Source organism: Grus americana, chromosome 12 (genome assembly GCF_028858705.1).
Source record: "Grus americana isolate bGruAme1 chromosome 12, bGruAme1.mat, whole genome shotgun sequence".
In the NCBI taxonomy this organism is placed as follows: domain Eukaryota; kingdom Metazoa; phylum Chordata; class Aves; order Gruiformes; family Gruidae; genus Grus; species Grus americana.
In genome coordinates this window covers 14,146,555-14,171,190 of record NC_072863.1, presented here as the reverse complement: position 1 = coordinate 14,171,190, position 24,636 = coordinate 14,146,555, and the positions used below count along the sequence as shown (strand labels likewise).

The 24,636-nt window shown below is 38.2% G+C and overlaps 1 long non-coding RNA gene across 1 annotated transcript in view; it reads left to right on the top strand.

Moving 5' to 3' along the window:
* Window positions 1-23,352, top strand: part of LOC129212012 (uncharacterized) — a 110,018-nt gene extending 86,666 nt beyond the window's left edge. Inside the window, exon 5 of the long non-coding RNA XR_008579045.1 lies at window positions 23,262-23,352. This is a non-coding gene — a long non-coding RNA (uncharacterized LOC129212012). The remainder of the gene's footprint in view (window positions 1-23,261) is intronic.
* Window positions 23,353-24,636: the final 1,284 nt, after the last annotated feature.

Genomic DNA, 24,636 nt, shown 5'->3' with positions numbered 1-24,636 from the left:
TTTTTTGTTTGGTAGTTCTGGTTTTTTATTGGATTGGTCTGGCTATATGAGTGCATGTTTTGAAGAGCTAGTACTTAGGAATGGTGAGGATGGAGTTCTAAAAATTGGGAAATCTCAATTTTACTCCTTATTCTTGTAGTATTTGATGTTTCCTAAACTATTTCATACTTTTTAGATCTGCAGAAATGTAAAAAATAAATAATAAATATTAATAGTAGAAGTGAGAGTAGCACTGCCCAGCATGTTCGTTCTAAGTCAGGAGATGAAATGAGTGCTGCAAAGATTTTCTGGATGGGTAATGTAATCTTAAGTCAAATGTGAGAATCAAAAATGTCCTCATGAATAAACATGATTTCCTGAAAACAGCATCATTATCCCCTATTTTCTTGTATCATGCTCCTTTTAAAATTTTTATTATTTTGGTTTTAGAAACAGCGTTCAGATGTTCCTGGGATGGTAATGGTAGAATTGTTAATGGCCCATGGCATTTGTTACCAGGATGTCAGGATGTTTTGAAGGCTTTTTTTTATCACAGTGCTTTCAAGTCCAATATATTTTTCTGAGATTACCTTATAGTGATATAGCCTGAACAGATTGTTTGCAGCTCTTGAAAATGTTGAGAAAAGGATGCACTTTTATGTAAGCCATAGATCTTTGCAACAGGCAAAATGATTGCAGCACGTGTTGTGGAAAAGGTAATTTGCTTTTGACAAGACATTCAAATAAGCAGAGAATGTAATTGTGAGCTTAAGTACTGGAGGTAGGGGAATCTTCAGTTACGTGGTTTAGTGATTAAAATGCAAAACCAGAAAGGGCAAGAACTTCCCTGAGCAGCAGCAGAGGTGTACTTTCCATGTGGATTCCTTGTAGTCAGCAAAGTTGCAGAAGTTTTTTTTTTAAACATCAGCAAAATGTGATTGTAGTATCTTTTGAATTTTTTTTTTTTACATTAAATAATGTGCCATGCATTTGGTGAGGTATTTAGAGCTAAAAATAGAGAATTTTGATGTTTCTAATTTGCATCAGTTCTGATTTTGAAATAAAATCAGCATCTTCAATGTCAGAATTATTTGCAAAATAAATTTGATTTTTCTTTTCAACAATTTTAAATGGGCTGAAGCAGGACTTTCATGAGTCAGGTGGCAATGCCTGGCTACTTATATAACATGTAAAAAATCTCTTGATTTCACTTTCATTTGCTGAAGTATCTATTTTCAGTCTTTGATTGTACCAACCTGATCCCATTATACATAACTCCTCCTCCTTTAGATCATTCCTGTTTGTACATAACTCCTAATCAGAATGCTTTCTTCATTCTTTTTATTCCAAGTAGCTTCTGTTGCTGACTCTGACTTTTCTAGACAGGGAATTACAAGTCTGCAATACTTGATGAGCATACTTCAAACTCTGTAGTTTGTCACTGTATTGTTTGGTTGTGGGATACAACTCTGGAAATTCTATTCACTGCCTTACCACTCTTTTTTACTGTCTTTAACTAAAAAGATAACTTTTGCATTTCATATAGACTGTGCAGTCTTAATGAGAAACCATGTTCTGCCTAGAAGGTAGGGCAATCTTCAAACTTGTATGTGAGAAATATAAACCACCATGTTCTGACTTTTCTTACATTTTGAAAATTAGAGGGGATCATTGTGTTACCAGAAAGCAGCAAAATAATTCACTCTCTAAGACTTATTTTGGAGTTTTAGAAAGCAGGCATTCTTTATTGCAGCACTGGGTGCACGGGGGATAACTCGACCTAACATGCACACCCAAAAGACAAAACTAGCAAGTAGTTATACTATGTTAATATACATATTCAGTATATTTCTGAGTAGTGCTTATCACATTCATAGATTGTCCGGGAACACATTAGCATATGCTAATGTCTTTCCCCCATGTTTGTTGGCACCTCCGGGTGGTCGTCGGGGGTCTTCAGACTCAGTCCTGGTATCACGTATACCTTATCCCTCAAGGCTGGTTTTGTGATCACCTTGTAACTTTCTTATCTTTGTGCATCTGTTCTTCCAAGGCCGAGCTGTTTAAAATGAGATTGTTCCAGAGCTTCTTATCTCACAACTGATTATTTTCTAAGTTACAATGGTTTCCCTTTTGTTTGGTTACATCTATTGAGCAATGGCTCTAATTGCTTGAATTGATCTTAATATTTCAATATTCACAGGTATCAATTGAATGCTAGTAGAGGAAAACTTCAGTTGGCATTCTAGCTAGCACTCTAAGATGAAAGGTGCTGTGTCTGTTACCTAGCTGTAAATAATGTTTCCTTGGATCAGGAGTAGAATTTATCAGGAACTTGTAGAGAAAATAGGGCTTTTTTTTGTTAGATGTCAGAGATGTCAGAAGTTTTCATGTTTAACATAGCACTTTTGATGAGAAGAGCTTTTCTAGGCAGGGATAAAATCCTGACAAATGCAAACAGTGTAACTCAATGCCAAAGTCGGTAATCCTGCTACAGAAGGCATTTGCGGAGCAATTCCTTAAACCTGACAAGAAACAGTCTTAGAAGAATCAATAGTTAACTACTGGGCTTCCTTTCAGAAATGTTTGAAAAACAATGTGACAGTTTAAAACAAAGGAAAACAACCAACAAGATACAAACATTTGCAGTGTTGCATCACTAGATTATTCAACCACGTAATGGTCACAATGATCTCTTTGGCTTTTATATTACTTAAAAGCCACACTGATAGAAGAAAAAGCAGATCTCCCACAAAGCTTCTATGAAGGGATAGGGTTTAGGGATTGTCTTTTTGAGATTTTTTTTTTGTTTCTGCATGTATGTGGTTTTGCCTAACATAAAGCTCAACAAATAGTAAGATATATGTGTGTATAAAAAAATCCACTAAGTGACCATATCATCTGTAACAAATCAAAACATTTAAATAGAACAGAATTAGAGAATAATTGGGATGGAAGAACCCTTGTGATGTGGTTGGTCTCACCCCTTGCTTGAAGCAGAGCCAACTTTGAAGTTAGATCAAACTTCAAATTTAGATTAGGTTGCTTAGGGTCATGCAGAGCTGTGTTTTTAGTATCTCCAGGGATGGAGATTGCATGAAATCTCTGAAACACCTGTTTCACCATTGAAAGTTTTTTCCTAATATCTAGTCAGAATATTGTTGCTTTAACTTGTGTCTGTTCTCACCTTTTGTTTTAACTTCGCACCTCTAAAATAAGTCCTCATGCACTCTTCAACATGCCTTTAGATAGCTGAAAATGGCAATAAGATTGCCTCCTTAATAATTATTTTCTGAACACTGGAGAAACCCAGCACTCCTGGTCTATATCTGTATGTCCTGTGCTCCAGGCCCCTAAATATCGTGGTGGCCCTGTGCTGAACTCACTGTCTGTCTTATGCTGGGGAGCTCAAAACTGGACTGAGTGCTCCAGATGTGGTCTCACATGTGGTGAGATGGAGTGTTATACCATGAAACAAAGCAGCAGTAGTCTATTTTGTGCCACTTGAGTCCCTGTTACTCCACTGGGTCCACTTTAAGTTTCAGTTACCAAGCCGAATATCTAGGGAAAACAAAATCTGCTCATAAAGCTTGGAGAAGTGTAACAACTGAAGTACTGCAGAAATCTGCCTGAGTTTTCTACGGGGGTTGTCAGGAGGTGAAATCAGATTCTGACTTTGAGAACAAACTTAAATTTTCTCATGATAACATCTCTACAAGATAACCTTCTGAACATTAAGGTGGTTCCAGAAGCAGTGAAGGAACCTAAATTAAGCATTTTCCCTCTTTTTCTTTGGTGGTATTATTTGGGGTCCTTAGATTTGATCAAAATTTTTCCTGTTAGTTGGGCATTTCACATTTTTTGTAGAATCATTTAGACCTTTAAGATCATAGAGTCCCAACTGTAAACCTAACACTGCCAAGTCCACCACTAAACCATGTCCCTAAGCACCACATCTACATGTCTTTTAAATACCTTCAGGGATGGTGACTCAACCACTTCCCTGGGCAGTCTGTTCCTATGTTTGATAACCCTTTCCGTGAAGAAATTTTTCCTAATACCCAATCTAAACCTCCCCTGGTGCAACTTGAGGCCATTTCCTCTTGTCCTATTGCTTGTTACTTGGGGGAAGAGACTAAGCCCCACTTGGCTACAACCTCCTTTCTGGTAGTTGTAGAGAGAGAGAAAGTCTCCCTAACCTTGTTTTCTCCAGGCTAAACAACCCCAGCTCCCTCAAACACTCCTCATAAGACTTGTTCCCTAGACCCTTCACCACCTCGTTGCCCTTCTTTGGGCACTCTCCAGCACCTCAATGTCTTTCTTGTAGTGAGAGGCCCAAAACCGAACACAGAACTCGAGGTGCGGACTCACCATTGCTGAGTACAGGGGGATGATCACTTCCCTAGTCCTGCTGGTCACACTATTCCTGATACAAGCCAGGATACAACCTGGGCACACTGATGGCTCTTATTCAGCCGCCTGTTGACCAACACCCCCAGGTCCTTTTCCACCAGGCAGCTTTCCAGCCACTCTTGCCCAAGCCTGTAGTGTTGCCTGGAGTTGTGTGACCCAAGTGCAGGACCTGGCACTGAGCCTTGCTGAACCTCATACAATTGGCCTCGTCCCATCGATCCAGCCTGTCCAGATCCCTCTGTAGCGCCTTCCTACTCTCAGGCAGATCAACACTCTTACCCAACTTGGTGTTGTCTTCAAACTTACTGAGGGTGCACTCGATCCCATTGTCCAGATCATTGACTGGGTGATCAGGCCCAGCCAGCATGGGTTTATGAAAGGCAAGACCTGCTTGTCTGACCTGATCTCCTTCTATGACAAGGTGACCCCCTTAGTGGATGAGGGAAAGGCTGTGGATGTTGTGTACCTGGACTTTAGTAAAGCTTTTGACACAGTTTCCCACAGCATGCTCCTGGAGAAACTGGCTGCCCATGGCTTGGGTGGGCATATGCTTTGCTGGGTAAAAAACTTGGCTGGGCCCGAAGACTTGTGGTAAATGGAGTTACATCCAGTTGGTGACCGGTCACAAGTCGTGTTCCCCAGGGCTCAGTATTGGGAATACATAGTATATCTTTATACATAGCTTCATAACTTGTTTGAGTCCTATTTCTGCTTGATCGCTCCAAGCAAAAAAGATACAAGCTCTTCTCAACAAAAAACACTGTGAATCAAAACAATTCGAAAGAGAAGCCCTATCAAGTGTAATGGTAGGATGAGATGGGGCAATACAAGAAGACAAGAAGAGGATAGAGTGTTCTTATAGATGGAGTCAGAATAATCCTTTCCTTTTTTCTGCTGTGTTTTAGCAGTCCACCCTGACCACTGCAACTGTTTAGCTTTAAATTGCTAAAATAGTTGAACAAGTTAATGCTCATCTAAACTGTAATTAGAAGTAACGGTACTGTGAGTGGTACTTTGAGTTTACCTTTTTCATCAGACATGTTTGTATGAATGGGTTGTGTGCTGGAACACTGCAAGTATCCAATTTCTTTTTAGTTGATGGAGTATAGGTCACATTCTACTGAGGTTTATTTTGAGATCAGGTGTGATACATTGCAATCGTAGACTCTAAAACTCTTCTCACTGCTCACAATTTTTAATATGTTGCTTTCTAATAAAATCCATATTCGGCAACTCTTCTGCGCAGTTGGCCACTGCAAAGAAGTGCTTCCAGTCCCTGACAACAGCAGAGCTGAAAGTTCAAGAACTTTGCAAAATCAAACCTCCTTTTCTGATGATGATTGTGCAGGGATTGGGTTCTGTCAGGCATCAGATTAATAGTTGATACTTGGAATAATGCAGACAGCATACCAGAACATATGTTGACCCATGATAGTACAATTGTCCTTAATTCGTTCCAACAGGGAGCAAGCATGAATATGTATTTGAATTATATCCTATAACATTAACTGCTGGTTTCTACAACAATGATGTAAAAAGAACCTTTCTACCTGTCCCTGAACATGAAGTTTAACTTCATCAAGTGACACATTTCTAATACAATATTTTAAATAAAATATTCACAGGGCAATTTTTGACAATTTAGCAAGGAAATGTAAGTGTAAAAGATTTTTTTGTTGTGTAGACAGTCATGACTGACACAAGTATGCGGGTGCCTTGACATGCTGTTCTTGTCACTGTTCCCTGGGGGCTTTAGGGGTGCTTTATTGCCTCTGGATACAAGACAGGTAGTTTGCACCACTAAATGTTAGAGATGAGATAATTTTGATTACTTTTCAGTGGATCTGATTGTTAGAACAAATCCCTTTGTATCCATATATTGGACTATAAATCCCATTCTGTCTATGGATTATTGAAAGTGGCACTCTGAGGCCTGAAAGCTAGACTAAATGAAGAGACTGAGTTAATTTCTGTAATGATTTAAAAAACAACAGAAATTTACAAGATTACATAGCAATTGAGCCAAAACACAGATTTTATAATAATTTAATATTTTCTATAACACCCTTGACCAAATTGTCTTAGTTATTTTTATTCAGCACCACAATTAGGTGAAGTCACTTATCTTTTGTGTGATGAGTAAGAATTGAGCCTAGTTCTTGCTTTGCTAATTTCTACTGTGTAACCAGTCACCAGCTACATATTTAAATTTACCTTTACAAAAAATTATATGAAATTCTAAGAATTTCCAGATCTCTTATTCTAGAGAGAAATATGAATATTTTTCCTTAACACTCATATTACTGTGATCATTCTCAAATATCAATACATACTTGCCTGTAGTATGAGGCAGTTATAGCTGTCCCCATGACATTTTTAATTTTGCAAAGACAAATTAGATAACATTTATTTTTTGCCAGTTTGTCATAATAACAATAATATTATGAATATCTATGACATCTGGGCTATGCATAGGGATTTGTGGTATATATAATTGAGCATATCCTCATTATTTTATTTAAGGATGATATTATGCTCCTTTTTGTTTTTCTTTGGTTGGAAAGTTACCTTTTTCATAGTCTATCCCAAAAGACTATATTCTCAGGGGTTTCAGGATATTACTCTTTATAGCAAAAAGCATCTAATTTTGCTTCATTAAAAACTCTCTCCTGGATCACGTGCTGCTCTGCAGAGAAGTATACCACTATAAATAAAATTACCTTCTGAACAGTGTGCATAGATATGGAAAGAACAGGATCTTGGTTTATGATTTGCGATGCTCTAAGGTCCTAATTTGCACATCAACTAGTAATTAGCATAAACCCATAATGTTGTTCTGTCACAATGCAAAAAAACATTGCCCCCCAAACCAATCACCAAATCCAGCACAGCTTGCTTCTGTATGTGACTGGGCTAAGTGCAACTTCTGCCGAAGGGTATCCGTGTTTAGGGCTTGCACTTGTATCCTTACCTCATTGCATCTAATCCTGCCCCCAAAGCTCAATAAAAGGTGGCCAGAAAGACCACTTGGTGTGTTAATGATTACTTTGTCTTCTACATAGTCGGGGCTTCTGTGGGTTTTGGGGGTTTCCGGGTTGTTGTGTGGTTTCTTTTTTTAAGCTTTACTTAGGCATAAAAAATAGACTATGGGGAAGAACAGATCTTTTTGTGATTTAAATGAACTTTAGTGGAGTGAGAAGGGGACCAAACTGAATCATGACACTTACTCATGTGTGTTCAGGTTTGCTCAACCATAATTAAAAGATTCTAATTGGTTTGCATTAGTTTTGGATGTAAGGCAGAAACTGCACATTTTTTCCACACTATTTGTGATGTAGTGGTGCCAGTAATGTATGTATTTAATTCAGCTTTTAGTTGGATATAATCCAAGGCCATGCTGGAGAACAATTAGAGTAAAGACTTGTATGAATAAACTAGATTGCTGTTAACGTTTCTATTATTACTTTCTGAAAGGTTTGCAATTACTTCATCTCCTTCATTCAAGCTACCTCTGTAAAGGTCAGAAAAAAGTGGTTTTGGGGGGAGGAAGGTTGTCTTTTGGGATTTTTTGGACAGGAATTTCATCTTAAGGACAAATGGTTCTTTGCTGATAGGAGAGGGAAAAAAAGAATTAATGGTTCAATTAGGGATGAACAAATGCTACCAGGAAGGAAATCAGAACTTGTCCAATTTAGATGCTGTATATCATCTGAGTAGAACTTCAATGATTGCTTTGGTGCTCTTAATGCTAAATTCCATGCTTAAGTTTCTTAAACCTGCGGTGGGATATTTTGACTGTACTGGCCTTAATTGAGCATTTACTATTGCATTCTCTCTGAGCCTGTAGGTTTTTGGATTTGTTAGGCAACCTTCTTATGTTTTTAAGTCCATTAACACCATTCCAGAGTCATGTGGATTTGATCCCATTTGGCTTGTGCCATTTTTTGTAAGGCAAGATATCTTCACCGTCATTCCTCCACTGGCTGGTGTCCTTGGCAATGAAATGTGGGAAATGCCAGCTAGGTCTGGGACACTTGCCTTTAAGTTCCACACTGAATTATGCTGCCCCTGTTCATTTACTTAGAAAGTAACAGCAACTTCATAACTGTAGTTCTTTAAATATTTAGACTTTGACAGATTAGGTGAGGTGCCAGACTGAGATAACTCTCTTAACCTTTTTTGTGGTTTTGATGTTGTTGTTGGTTGGGTTTTTTTGTGTGTGTTTGTGGAGGGAGCGGGGCAGGGAAAAGAATTTTACTGGTAACATAGCAAGGTCTATGCTACTGTCCCCTCTTGCCAGTATAGAATGGAAATTGAAATTAAGGCAATTTCTTGCACTCAAAGTATTAGCATATCCAGTCACAGTTCCTGTGGCCAAAGAGCCAGTCACAGCAATCATATTTGAATGAGTAGTTTTGAATGGTTACCCAAGCGTGGAGTTCAGTTTGAATTGGCCAATTGATGGAACTACTTTATGAAGTTGTATGGTCCCTGAGAAGATATTTTTTTTAGAATAAGGTTTTCAAACAACCTGAGATTTTCCACATTCCACTGTAAACACTGTGGATGTGACTTATCTGCTATAGCTGTAAAAATATTTAATCTAAGCAAATTGCTCAGGCTTCCTTTTAGTCAGTAAAAAACTTTGAGGAAGTGATCAGTCCCTTTATGTGAAGCACATATTGCCTTTAGAAATGGCCATTTGTCTTCATGGACTACAGAAGAGAAACTGGGTGACCATCTTTGACTAGACTTTAATGTAGGTAGAGTGAGTGCTCTCCTACGTGATGTGGGCCTTTACCTTAAGTTTGTCTGTGATACTGAAAGCTGTTTTAAATGGTTATCTTTTGTTTCATTGTTAGCATGACTCCAATATTTTGACAAGTTCTATGATAGTTAAACACTGTATCATTATAGATTTTCAGGGAAATAATGTTAATTCAGACTATTTGCTTGGGGTTTTCTGTGCTCTTTCATCTCAATTTGCAGTTCAGGACAAATCTGCTAAAGAATAAGAAGTAGACTTTCCTTATACTTGGGTGATCCTTAAAGGCTGAGAAAAAGGCTTTTTGTATTAACTATAAGTTATTACATGAATCAAGACTTAAAATAGCGTTCTGTTAAATAAAGTTCTAAGGTTTAATGTGTTTTGTGGAATTGCTATTTTATTGAATTTCACATGAAAATAGAATGGAAGAATTCTATTGTTGAGTAGTGCTAAAATATGGATTTATTTTTTTCTTCCAGCTGTGAGCGCTTGTAAAATATTGTACACTAAAAGTGTCATGTCTGCTGAAAGATAGTTCTAAGGCACTAAGATTGTTATTTTTGGTCTTCCAAATAGGCATGAACTTAGAATAAAACATTCAGATTTTGTTGTGTAAACCACATTGTTTTATTAAATAACTTCAATTTATCATTTTTTATTATTTGACCATAAAAGCATGAGCTACTTACCCAAATAACTTACAAACTTAATATTATTGCAGATCTTTGCACTATCCTGTAACTCTCTAGATTAAAAGAATGCAAAGATGAAATATGGAATTAAAAATATGGAGTATGTATTACTCCCATGCCCTGTGTAGCTTTCAGAAATTAGGTATTATCTCCAAGAATTTGCATGAATACTTAGGCTTCTAAGGCAAAGAAATGACCATTCGCACACAGGAAAAAACATCAACATGATGTAGATGTCCCCATGCTACTGGATTCCACCAAAAACTACCAGACAAGATCATCAGCTGGTTTGATGTACTTGATATGTGTCGATTTATGCTGACAGCCTGACTTCTGAAGTAAAGTATCAGCCCGCAATCCAGTGTTGTGAGCTACATGCTCATACACTGTAGTGGTGTAAAACTAAATCCTATAAGAATATGCCTTCAGTGCTCTTGCTTTATGATATGATCCCATCCACCTGCGTTAGCTAAGCCAGCTCCATGTGAGTAGATCCTCCAAGCTCCACTCCTGTATTTAGTGCAGGGAGTACACACTGACTCAGAAGTTGCCTAAGTATCTATTTATCTTTTGGGGGCATCATGAGAAATGGGAGAAATAACAAAACAGGAAAACAAAGTCTGTCCCACAGCTTAAATTGCATACTTTCTCTCCTTTGCCTCCTCCAGAAAATGAAATATCAGTTCTAATTTTTGATGTATAAATTTCAAGTCATAGCAAGGAAGGGTAAAGACCTTCCTGACATAATTTCTGTGTGGCTAGAGAAGCCCACATCATCATCATTTATATTTAACTTAATTTAGTAATTTGGTAGACTTGAGCACTTATCTAACAGTATTAACCAGCTTGTGAGACTTATAGAGGCAGCTGAGTCAGCTCGCTCTGTTCCTACAGCAGTAGCGCACTGTTGCAACTTCAGTTTTCTGTGTAAAGGACACAATTCTGAGACTTTTTACATCTGTGTTTTGTTTTTTCAGGACTAGTATTATGGATTAATCATGAATGCAGAGACCATAACTTAGGATCCTTCTCTGAGTTCTCAACAAGCTAAGCCTGTCTTGTCAGTCATCTGTAGACAGTTGTAAGGATTAACCAGTTTAATTAGAACACTTGGTTAGGTTCTTAAATTAAGCTTTGCAGTTGTACCTGTCTCTTCATGCTAAAGACTGTGTTGTTGCAACTTTGTTAATGGCATTCAAGTTAGCCAGATTAAGTCTAGTCTGGATGTCTGAACACACTGCAAACAGATCCATTTGCAAAGTGATTGCTCTAAGTTATGGCAGTCTCTCAGAGCTCTTTGTGCACTATTTTGCTGCTGCACACAGTGTAAATTTTTCAAGGCTCTAATTCATTCAGTCTCTGTCTCTCTCTCTCTAGCTCGTTAGTGTGAGAACAATTCAAACCTGGAGGCTAACTTCAGATGTTCTAAATTACCCTTGGGGGAGCCTAGAGAGTTAGATTTCCCTTGGCTAAAGTTGACCTTTGTGAACCTACTCTCTTTGCATAAAATTTGGCAAAACATATTCAGTATCAACTTAAACTGCACTTACTTTCATAGGAGTAGCTGCTTTATTTAACATTCATATATGACACATACTTGCAAAGAGTTTATTTCAGTTTAAGAGACTCAGTCTTTCCAAGCATTCAGATATCTGCCATTTCAAGTAGATAGCTTTATTCTCTTCTAGTAATTTTAAACAATTGAACCCACCTTAACTACAGTCAGCCCACATTGTTCTTGTACATTTGGCAGCAAAATCTGCCTATTGTTTTTCTGTCCTTTTTTCACTAGGAGCTTTTCAGATAAGGACAGTTCACCTTTACCCTTGGGCAGGAAAAGAAATTTATGAGGAAAGGGAATTTATTAAAATAAACCATTGTCATGTATTGTTGAGGTGAAGGTACTTTGGACTTATATAGTACCTATGACTTTACAGACTGTTCACTTCTATCTCCTTGTAATCAATTTATTACCTAAAGAACTAAAGTCACTTTGTGACTCAGTCACATGGAGAGGAGACCACCCTCAGCTGCTCATTGCTGAGCCCTTCTCTCAGATTTGCTATGTTAAATTCCTTTATAGCCTCTCATGAACGTGGTTCTCCTAAAATGATTCAGGTTACTTAAATGGTTGTAATCCCACCCTCCAAACTAAATCACTTATTGAAACATTTTGGAGAGCAACTACATGGACATGTGCTTTGGCAGTTGCTGGGGAGGGAAAGAGTTGAATTTATGAATATTGGAAATCATTATATAGTCAAAAACCCCCTATTGTTATTCCATAACTGATAGTGTTTGTGTGCTTGGCAAAAGAGCAGGTATGTAGGCCAAACATCAGATCATCAATATAGATGCACTGACCTCAGATGACTGCCATAAACTATTAATTTGATGTCTTTTTCTGTCCATACCATGAGCAAATAAAGAAGAATTTATTGTTCATAGAATCATAGAATGGTTTGAGTCAGAAGGGACCTTAAAGATCATCTAGTTCTAACCCCCATGGGCAGGGACACCCTCCACTAGACCAGGTTGCCCAAAGCCCCATCCGACCTGGCCTTGAACACTGCCAGGGATGGGGCATCCACAGCTTCTCTGGGCAACCTGTTCCAGTGCCTCACCACACTCACAGTAAAGAATTTCTTTCTAACATCTAATCTAAATCAACCCTTGTTCAGCTTAAACCCATTACCCCTTGTCCTGTCACTACATGTCCTTGCAAATAGTCCCTCTCCAGCTTTCTTGTAGGCCCTTTCAGGTACTGGAAGGCTGCTATAAGGTCTCCCTGGAGGCTTCTCCTCTCCAGGCTGAACAACCCCAACTCTCTCAGCCTGTCCTCATAGGAGAGGTGCTCCATCCCTCTGATCAGCTTCACAGCCCTCCTCTGGACTTACTCCAACAGCTCCATGTCTTTCTTGTACTAGGGCCCCCAGAGCTGGAAGTAGTATTCCAGGTGGGGTCCCATGGGAGCAGAGTAGAGGGGGAGAATCACCTTCCTTGACCTGCTGGTCACGCTTCTTTTGATGCAGCCCAAGATATGGTTAGCTTTTTGGGCTGCAAGTGCAAATTGCCAGGTCATATTGAGCTTCTTGTCCACCAACACCCCCAAGTCCTCACCCTCAGGGCTGCTCTCAATCCATTCCCCGCCCAGCCTGTAGTTGTGCTTGGCATTGCCCCGAGCCATGTGCAGGATCTTGCACTTGGCCTTGTTGACTTTCATGAAGTTCACACAGGCCCACCTCTCCAGCCTGTCAAGGTCCCTCTGGATGGCATCCCTTCACTCTAGCACGTTGACTGCACCACACAGCTTAGTGTCATCAGCAAACTTGCTGAGGGTGCAGTCAGTCCCACTGTCCATATTGCTGACAAAGATGTTAAACAGTGCCAGTGCCAGTACCAACCCCTGGGTAACACAATTTGTCACTGATCTCCACTTGGCCATTGAGCCGTTGACCGCAATTCTTTGAGTGTGACCATCCAGCCAATTCTTTATCTACTGAGTGATCCATCTGTCAAATCCATGTCTCTCCAATTTAGACACAAGGATGAGTATCTCCATATCCCAGTGTTGTGTTTTAACTCCAGCCAGTAACTAAGCACCACCCAGCCGCTTGCTCACCCCTCACCCCCTAGTGGATTGGGGAGGAGAATGGGAAAAAACCCCCACACCTCATGGGTTGAGATAAAAGACAGTTTAATAGGATAACAAAAGATAATAATAATAAACAAGTGATGCAAAAATGCAATTGCTCACCATATGTGGAAAAAAAATCCCCTGATGCCCAGTGTGTTTCCAAGTGGTGAATCTGCCTCCCAGCTAGCTTCCCCAGTTATATCCGGAGCATGACATTACATGGTAGGGAATATCCTTTGGCCAGTCTGGGCCAGCTGTCCTGGCTGTGCTCTCCCAGCTTCTTGTGCACCTGGCAGGATGTGAGAAGCTGACAAGTCCTTGACTTAGTGTAGACGCTACAACTACCTAGCAACAGCTAAAAACATCAGTGTGTTATCAATATTATTCTAAGTACAAAATATGGCTCTATACCAGATACTAGAAAGAAAATTATCTCAGTGAAAATGAGGACACCTGGTTAACCGTATCTACCGTTTCCTTCCAGAGAGGCCCCACACTTTCCATAGTCTTCCTGTTATCACTGATGTCCCTATAGAAGCTTTTCTTGTTGCCCTTGACACCCCTGGCCAGATTTAATTCTATCAGGGTTTTAGCTTTCCTAACCTGATCCCCGGTTGCTTGGACAGTTTCTCTGTATTTTTCCCAGGCTACCTGCCCTTGCTTCCACCCTCTGTAGGCTTCATTTTTATGTTTGAGTTTGCACAGGAGCTCCTTGTTCATCCATGGGGGCCTCTTGGTGTTTTTGCTTGACTTCCTCTTTGTTGGGATGCATTGCTCCTGAGCTTGGAGGAGGTGACCCTTGAATATTAGCCAGCTGTCTTGGGCCCCTCTTCCTTCCAGGTCTTTGTCCCATGGTATTCTACCAAGCAGATCACTGAAGAGGCCAAAGTCTGCTCTCCTGAAGTCTGCTGTGGGCAAGGCCAGCTCCAGAGCAGCTCCCCTCAGTGACTCGAGGGGAGTCTAAAATGGGAGCTTCATCTAAAATGGGAGCTTCTAATTTCAAGTAGTTAGTGCTTGCTTAACTTGGAAATATAGAAACAGTGTTTAAGAACCTGAAACTTTACAAAGACAGAGATTCTTGTCTATGGATCCAGCAGATAATCCAAGGGAATCTCTGAATTCTGGAAAATTTGGAGCTATGGGAACTGTATATATTTCCCAAATTAATTTTCATTTTCTCATTTGGAAGATTCTTTTGGACCACCTTTTGAATCTGGGCGGTGCATCTTTTAGTTCTGGATGTTTGTGTCTGTGTATCCTCCTTGATGTTGGTGAAATCATGTGTAATTTACAGATACAAACTAAACAAAATTATCCCTTATTTCTAAAGTCAACTTGAATTCATAATGGATAAGTGTTCTTTGTGGAAGTTAAATTGTGTGTGTGTGTGGGAAAAGTACATGATTTATTCAGCCACCAGAATAGTCTGGCTGTAAATTGAAATCTACAGTTGGGTAAGGTAGACAGGTAGTAGTACACTTGCTGTGCTTTCATGTATGTTCTCCTGAAAATAAAACAAAAGTCCTTCCTATCTGTTCATACAGATAGACATGAGTAGCTGTTTAAATGAAAGCTTGTTATTAGAAGTAATGTTATACATCTGTAAAATAAAAGTAGTCTCTGAGGCTCTTAAAGTATGTGGCAGCCAATAAACTCAAAGAACTTCCTGAAAATTATAGAGCTAATCTTTGCAGAACCCTGCTGAAGTAGTGTATGTATCTGCATATAAGGCCATATAGTCTCTGGCAGATATCTTCTTATTCTTAGCCCTGGGGCTTTTTAGTTACATACCAAATTTAGAGTAGCCTATGTTGAAACTCAGGGTAAAGAAATAAACTTTCCCAGAAAAAATTCCCTTAATATGCAGGGATTGATCAAGAAAACTCCAGGGTAATGTGTTTCACATTATGGTACATCTTAACAACACAAAATACTTAAAGGAATAAAGTCAGACTTAGATAAAAAAAAATCTACTATTGAAAAGGAGTGCAGGACAGCTGAAGAAATGTCTGTAAATGTTTGGATTCTCGCAGCTGTTCTACTTTAACATTATGAGTAGTCTTCTGTTCTCCGGTTCATTTTTATTTACTCTTATATTGATTTATTTGTCTCCCATCTCTATCTACTGCTAGAAAGAGGGTTTTTTTAACCTTTTGTATTTGGTGTAGTGGGACTTGAAGATGATGAATGAAACAGGTAAGAGATAAGTATTGATTTAACATTGTGTTTGCTGGCTGTTTGGCATTCTCTGAAAACGTATTACATTATTCTGAATTAATAATCAATTAGTAATAAGATTTTCATAATCCAGTAATAGCTGCAATAAAGGACAATTTACTGAACTGAATATTGTTGGATATAATAGCACGTGCAGCATTGCTTTTGGCCACCATTGAATATTCCCTGGAACTCATCTTGTTGGTAGAGTAATGAAAGTGGTATTGACTATACTTAGTAAATCTTATTTCATAAAAATAAGCAACTATCCTGCCTAAAAATAAACCAGGAAAAAATTGAACACAATTAGTTTTCTTCTGTCTACTTGTTATTAGAAGCTTCAGTAAAATATGATGGTAGGTAGGTTGGAAAAAAGGCATTGGGAAGGTTATGTGAAGCTGGGACAACTTACGCTTTCGTGAGTAGGGTAGAAAATTCTGCACTCTGGTGAGATGGAGCTTTATGATGCCAAGACATGGAAGACAAAGGAAAATCAAATTCTATTAATTTTCAAGACTTTTAGTAAATTCCTCTCTCAGTCAAGATGATTTAGACGTTCGGCTCTCAGGCAAACACCCTGACCTACAGGCTTTTGGTTACTTCCTCCCTATTCCTTTTGAAATGTTCAGCATACAGAAGAGAATTCAAAATATATTGGATTTAAAAGTAGAACTGTTCATATGAGGCAGTTTCCACATTTCACAAAACCTAGCAGTTACAATCTAGATACAACTAGATTGCAATTATTTGCTTTCTTCTGCATGACTGTTTCTTATTTAGAAATAACTGATGTCTATTGTTCTACAAGTTAAATATTTTATCACTCACTAAGCATCTATAGATTGTGATTTATTATTAGAAATAATGGATACTTTGAACAATATCATATTTGTAATTAAGTTGTTATGATTCCTTATTGACCTGCAGCTTATCACTAACTTAAAATGATAATAATTTTAATGTATCAACTTTTTACGTGCTTATTAGAGGAACTCCAAGCTTTGTGATACTGGTAGATGTAGTAAGCATCCATAAAACTGTATGCTGCCAATTTGAATTTTAATAAGAGATCCTTACATTTCTCTATACTGTTCTGTTAAATTGTAACTTCAGATGTAACTAGAAATATTTTTCCCATTCTTTTTCTATTTAAGAGAATGACTAGATTTGTATCTTGAACATTTGCTGCTCAGCCCCAGTGAGTTCTGTCATTATTCCAGCAATGAATGAGGTCTTGTAACTAAAGCATTCTGACACTTTTTATCCTGCTTTCTTCAATAGCTATTTTATGTCTTCACAGAACACATTTCAAACTATATTGCACTGCAGTATGATTAATGCTTTTTCCCCCAAAAAACCACATTTTATTGTTGAGGTGACAATTTGGTATATGGTTGATTAAATGTGTGAAAGCTGTTTATAACTTTACAGGGATTTATTAGGAGATGGAATACCAGTGAGACATGCTTGATTTTCCTTATATAGTGAAAGATCTTTGTCAAGCATATTTTACAAGTATTTGATGCTTCAACTGTGGCTGGAAACAAAACAGACACATACTCTGTGTAGTTAAAGACCGTGTTTTATTTCACCCATTACTTATTCCTGCGGAAATCTAAATAGATTTATAGCTAAGTAGAATTCTTGTGTTCAAGGTGATAGTTACTGAGGTCATCAACAGAAACTTCCTTCCTTCCTCTAGTAATATATGGATGTGGTGGGTTGACCTTGGCTGGACGCCAGGTGCCCACCAAGTGGCTCTATCACTCCCCTCCTCAGCTGGACAGGGAGGAGAAAATAAGACAGAATAAAAAAACCCCTCATGGGTCAAGATAAAGGCAATTTAATAAAGCAAAAGGCTGCATGCAGAAGCAAAGGAAAACAAAAGATTTATTCTCTACGTACCATCAGCAGATGATGTCCAGCCACTTCCCAGGAAGCAGGGCTTCAGTACATGCAGCAGTTGCTCCAGAAGACAAACGTAAATAATGAATGCCCCCCTTCCTCCTCCATTCACTTAGATTTTATTGCTGAGCAGATGTCATATGATATGGAATATCCCTTTGGTCAGTTTGGGTCAGCTGTCCTGGCTGTGTCTTCTCCCAAGATCTTGCCCATCCCCCTTGCATACTGCTGGGGGCAGGGTGGGGGGAATGTTGGAGAGACAGCCTTGATGTGTGCCAGCACTGCTCAGTGATAGCCAAAACACTGGGTGTGTTATCAACACCTTTCTACAACGCACAGCACTATGAGGGCCCCCACAACATGGGGAAAATTAACTCCATCTCAGCCAGACTCAATACAATAGATTACGAAGTTACCACCCCTCTGGTGTTCTTTCCCAAGCTGAGGTGCTGCAGTTACACCACACTTGACCTTAGCCAAAATGCCGAGAAGTGATTTGACCAAGCCAGTGCTCCTCCAGTATGTTAATGCAAAGTAAAACATTCAGCCTGCTGTAGGTGCTGCTTGTGTTTTTCTAGATGGCTTAGAAAAGGATATACCTTCTGTGTTCTGTGAACAGTATTTTCCCTTCTCATCTTCTACAAACCTTTTGTTTCACAGAATTTAATGACCTCTCCCCCCAAAAGTGTAGGTGCACGCATTATTTTTAATGGATCATTTTGGTGACTAGTTTACAGCATGAATTCACAAGTATCATCAGAATTGGAGAGAAGGTGGACTGTAGTGCGGTGGTGGGAAATGGTGACTAGGGACTGGATGTTAAGTTGGTCTTGTCAAAGCAAATGTGCAGAGAATGGGGACCCTATAGCTCAGTGCTGAAAGGTTGAGCCCTGAAATCTTTAACAGTAGGATTATTAACACTGTCATGTTTTTAAATGGCTGCAAAGCTAACCTATTTGTTGCACCATTTCAGTGTTGGTAAATTTAAGTCAAGGGCATGAGGAATTTACTGAAATCTCATAAAATCTGTTCTCGTTAGGAAACAAAATTGTTCCAGGTAAAGTGATTAAAACTACTTTCTAAATAATTGGTGCCATTTTGATTTTTAGTAATTATCTAATTAAAAAAAAAAAAGTTGCTTAGAAATCCTAGTTGCATATGTGGTGATGGACCTGAATACACTTGTAATTGCTGGACATTAGCACAGTTATCAGCTCAGTCTGTGGAGTCCTAGTGGGTGTCATACTTTGCTGCTGGTGCTTTCGAAGTTGGTGAATGCACATGTTAGTGCTGGCCATTAACAGGGTTATTAGTGTAGCCCACATTTTCCCAACAGAATACCACCAGCAGTTGTTAAAGGACATCTCAAAGGTTTATGCATCCTCTCCTTGCTCAAAATGATCATTTTGCAACTGCCAGATGGCCACTGCTACCTTTGTAAACTCAACTGTGTCTGTGTGCATATGCGTGTACCTTTATGAGAAAAGGAGATTGATCAATTAAGGAAGAACTGCACAGAACGAAGAGCAATCCTTTCCTACAATACCACCCATCCCCCCAAAGTTAGTAATGGCTGACTAAGCAAAGTGGTACAATTTTAAGGAACCAAGGTCAAATGTTAGCCTGGTAACAACTGAAACAACTCTGCTCTGAAAATGTTTATTGCCAGTAATACCTGATTATGCCAGCTGACTCACTGATACCTGCTAAAACACAGCAGCGTAGATCAAGTTAGGAATAAAATATACTTTCTTAGGTTTTCTTGCAATTTGCATTGAGGACAAAGTGAGACCAAAATAAGAATACAACAACTCAGTGGCTGTCTTGCTACATCTGTGATATTAAGATTGAATTCAGAATCTGAGATAAAATATAGAAAGGGGGCAGAATGCATGGAAAAACCATTTTACTAACACCTCTGCTTGAAGAGAGATGTTTTACCCTGACTTTTCGCTGCGCCAGATAACAGCATTTTAATATTATATTGTTTTCATCTGGGTGTGTCTCTGTTTCTTTCTGGCCTCTGGCAAAACAATTTACCATGTAAATACAAGAGCACCTGAATTAAAATCTTTTGACACAAATCAGCAAAGGACATGCAGCGATGTGACTGAAGCTCAAAGGACATTTTTTTAAAATTTTAAAAAGAGTCAGAATTAATTTCCTGGGGTTTGTTGACCTTCCTCATAAACAACAATGTTTAGGATTTGGGAATTTGCCAGTAGAATTCAAGTATACAGAGCGCCTGGCCACTCCCAGTGAGGAGCTCTGAGAGCTAGTTTACTGCCACTGAAGTCAAGAGCAAGGAATACAATACAGCTGATATACCACTTGCAAAGAATTGCTTTGGGTTTAGGTATCAGCTTTCTGTTCCCAGGTTAAGTAACTGACCAGGCTTTCCTTTTTCTCTTGCTGCCCTCTTTCTCCTGTCACCCTTTCCCTCTTTTCTGATTTGACGCAATGGGTGGCTGGGGCCTTTAGTTATGTTGGCCTGCTTCAGAAAATTAATTTGCCATAACATCTTTTGAATCTGCTTGAGATAAAGAACTAATTAATCCAAACATGGCAGGCAAGTATAATGCTAAGGAAAATGGTAAATTTGTGTTTAGCAGTATCGGCTTTTTTGTCTCTTATTGCAGTGCATTTGTAATTCACAATTTAAAAAATTGTGAATTAATGCTTTGGCTTGATACCCTATTTATATGCAAATCTATTTGAATTGTTTCATGATGATGTACACTTGGAATTTGTATGGGATTTACTGTAGGTGAAATTGAATAGAACTAATTGATATTTTTTCTTCATAAAATTAACTCCCCTATTTTCAAGAGTGTTAAATACTATGACTGATGTCTTTTTTGACACCAGGCTGTGAACTTACCTTGATAGTAAATAAAAGCAGCATAATGTATTTAAAAATACAAAGGATATGGTTTCTAAGGAAGGTTGACTACATTAAAATGGTAGATGTTTTGTCTATCCAGGCACCTACCTTCTAGGTTGCTGGAGAATTGCAAAGAATAATCAAAAGGCTATTATCAGTTTATGGAAATGACATGTCAGAAATTATTTTTTATAGCAGTCTTTAGTTCAGCTATGTTCCCGTAAATAAAATCTATTGGATAAGACACTGGAAGCTCTCAAAGTGTTTCCAATTCAGCAGACTATTGTAGCCGAGACGCAGCAAAGCATATCAATCTGTGAACAAAAATAAGCCTGTGTGTAAGTCTTTTACTAGATGAGAAAATACTTCAACATATGCACAAATTCTTTACTAATATTATGGCTTTTATCAGTAGTTTAAAGTGCTGGCAAACTGAAATATATTATAAAGCATCTGGCTTGAAAGAGCCTGAATGCAAACTCTCTATCTAGGCAATGGCAGAGCTTTGAGGATTTAAGAATCTGTACCCTTCCGAATTTCTTAACTGATTTTTAGCTTCATAATGCAAACATTTTCTGCCCACTGGGATATTTGTAATCCCATTTCTAATAATCAGGAAAAAAATGTAAGCTGCCTATTTTGAATGCCCTGTTGATAAGCATTTCAACAAGATGATTCAACATGTACACTGTGCTGGATTATCTGCGATAGATTTCCCTGTCAAAGAAACATTTTGCTTATAAGAAGTTTTTCTGTGCTGCTATGCCATTGAAATTGTTTTAAAATGTTTTTGTGTCTGACAATGTACTCCTGCAAATGCCATAACATCTATCATGTAAGAAATTATTACTTTTTTCCATTTTCTCTGCCTAACTTACAATGTGTTCAAAGCTGCATACAGTTATAATACAATAGGAGGAGAATTACTTTAGTACAAATGGTCTTTTCTGTACTGTTACTGCAGTCAACAGTGCACCATTTCCCTGCGTTCTTCAGTTTATTGAATGGCTGATAGAAATGATGTGCTGTGTGTTTGTGAGAAGCAGAAAGAAAAGGACATACTTGATCTTTGCAATACTTCTCCCTTTTATAAAAACTCTTCAGAGATTCAAGATGTATGATTATCTAAAATTGCCTTTTCTTTATGGTTCATTCAATAACATTTCCATATTTATACAAAACACATTAAATTAAAAATTGTGATGGATGCAGCCTTATAACTGAGTCCGATAACCAGCATTTAGATCTATGCCATATGTGTTGGTAAAACTTTCATCAGATTTTGTATTTTCCTTGTCATTTCAGGTTGTTAGGGACATAATTATTTCAACTGCTCATCTCTTGACATGGTAAGGCCTGATCTGAAAGGAACTTTTCTAAATAACTGCAAATGCGAACCTGATCCATAATACCTAAATTTTATCAGGAAGAAAATTAAAGGATGAAGTGTCTTCTAAATTAGCACACTGAAATTTTGGATTTGCTTCTTTGCTCTTGGGAAAGAGCAGGACACTTGGCTGTGATAGAGGTGGCTGAGCAGGTGGCTGGTGATCCAAAATTACTGTTCCAGCTGAGGAGCTCTGCTGCACACTCAGCTGGAAGGCCATGGGGAAGGAGCTGGCAGTTAGAATAAAGGCAGAGATGGATAAACTTTTCAGAGTCTTATCAAGGAGACTTTGATATAGGAGATGGAGGGGAAGTGCAGAATATATTTGAAGGGAGATGGCAATAGAAGAACGTCATTAGTCTAAGATGGCAGAGAAGGAGAGGAGAGCTGTGTGGGGCAAGCTGAAAAATAACCTGAATGGATCATGATTTTTCTGGCTGTTTGAGGAGGAGGCGGGTTTTTCCAGAAAATGCATGAATTTCTGAAAAGGACCTGGAAGGTCTGGAATGACTTACCTGTCCAGGTTTCTCAATTAATACAGAATAAATCATGTCTAGTTGTCCAGCTCCTTTACCTCTGTACCCATGCTACTAACATAAGAATACTTTGTCAACAGTTTGGAAATCTCCTTCTATCAGAAGGGAGAAAACCCCACTGAATCCTGTGTTATCTCAGCATTTTGATTATGGAGTCTTATCTTTAAGAAGCACTGTTTTTTAAAAGATGTATCTTATATGTATGATAATATAGTAATGCTATTTATGACTTAAAATGTGTGATTTGAAAAGATGCCCCAACACATTTGTCTGTACATTGTTTTAAATATATTTCAATACTTTGACTTACTATATAAAAACCTAGTACAAATTAAAACAGGATTGTTTCTTTGAAAATTCAATTTATACCCTTATTTAAAAGAAAAAACAGCAACAACACAGTATTCTTAAGCCTATAAGTGCCAATATAGATGTTTGTATTCAATTTTAAATCTATTTTAAAAATATTTTTAAGTAATTTATGACTTCACAATTGAAACAATCATGCTTAAGTGGCTTACATACAACAGAACACCTAAGTAGCAAATCCAAAGACATCAGTCATTATTACCAGTTAGTGTCCTAGTTACAGTACATTAATAAATAGTTCTATGCATAATAAAAGAATTTACAGAAAAGACATACTGCTTTTCTTTTAGCAATCATATATTCATTAACAAGTCAGTTTTTCAGCTTTACTGAGTAAGGGTAAGAAATTTGCCAAGGAAAATATGACGAAATATGCTGAAATTGCAGCATCCAGTAAAACAATAGTAAAAAGTACACTAAGGTAAATAAAATATCTATGATGAGGTAGGTCTTATTTCTTTTGTTTTTTTTCAGGTTTTCTACAGTCAGGATTTTTTTCTTCCTTTTGACTACTGGATTTTTTCTCATGCCAATCCTACAAGGATGAAATGAAACCAAGTAGAATTCCCTTCTCTTATCCTCCTGATATTGAGGACAAAGACATTCTCCAAACACTACACAATACAGTTTTCGGTAGAGGAAAAAGAGTGCTGTACTGTGTAGAAGTGAGAATCCACAGGAGGCTGCAATCAAAAGACAGTATGAACTTGATCAGAAACAAAGAAAAAGGGACTGTGATTCAGCGTTCGGGTTTTTTTTCTTTTTTTGGTTGGAAGAGTTAAGGAGCAAGTCACACTGTTAGCATCAAGAGCAGCAGTGCCCTCCCCGAACAAGTGTCTTGGATAAAAAAGCATTCAGTACTCCATTTCCAACAAGGAATGGAGGTGGATAGCAAAAGAGACAGAGAACATCTTACCCTTCCTGGTGTTTAACAGTGCTGATAAATGCAGCTCACAAAGTTCAGTGCTTCTGTTTCTCTTGGTGCCCAAAGAACTAAGAATTTGATGTTTGATTCAATTGCTGCTATCAGAAGGTTGTGTGTTACTGGTGACATTGGGAAGTACCATTTAGGGCATGAAAGTCTGAGAGAATTAGGACAATTGACACCAATGCCTGCAGAATGATGCAGCCTTTGTCACTGATGTAGATTAAAGGACTAATATTAATTTGATCTAAATTACAGTCTGCTTATGCTTTCTGCTTTTTTTTTTCCCTGTCATACATATTTTAAATTATTAAATTCAGTAGTTGGAAAAATTAGGCTAAATAGAAGGTAATTCACATCAGTGAAATATATAGCAAGAGCACAGGGAGATAACTGCACTAAGGAAAATCTTTAGCTTTCTGGTTGGCAAGTTTTAATTGCTTCATCCTGAGTTGGACCGGGCATGAAAATACCTTTTCCAAGGATGTGACCTTTAGTATGTTTTAAAGGTGTTCATTGGTTTCTAACTTCAGTTGGCATTGTCTTGAACAAGACACTTGTAGAAACAATGCAGTCACTTTTTTCCTATACCTGCCTCAAATAATGCTGGAAACTATCTCTATCCTAAACCACATCTTTGGGACAGGTATAAAACTTAAATGTGCAACTTTGAATGAGGGACAGCTTGATCTGCTGTGGCTAAAGAGGTTAGGCCACTGTGTTTCTATGGAATAAACTTGGTTTGTATTTGCTGAGATCCTCTGTATGCACTGAGTGTCCTCATCCTGTGCTTGAGAATCGTGTTCCCTATTGTTTTCTCTTAAGACTTCTGACTTGCTGGGATCAGAAATGGTACAGCATATCCTTACATTAGAGGTGCATTCCTTACTGCTAAAGGGATATTACTGGGAAGTGGGAGATAGG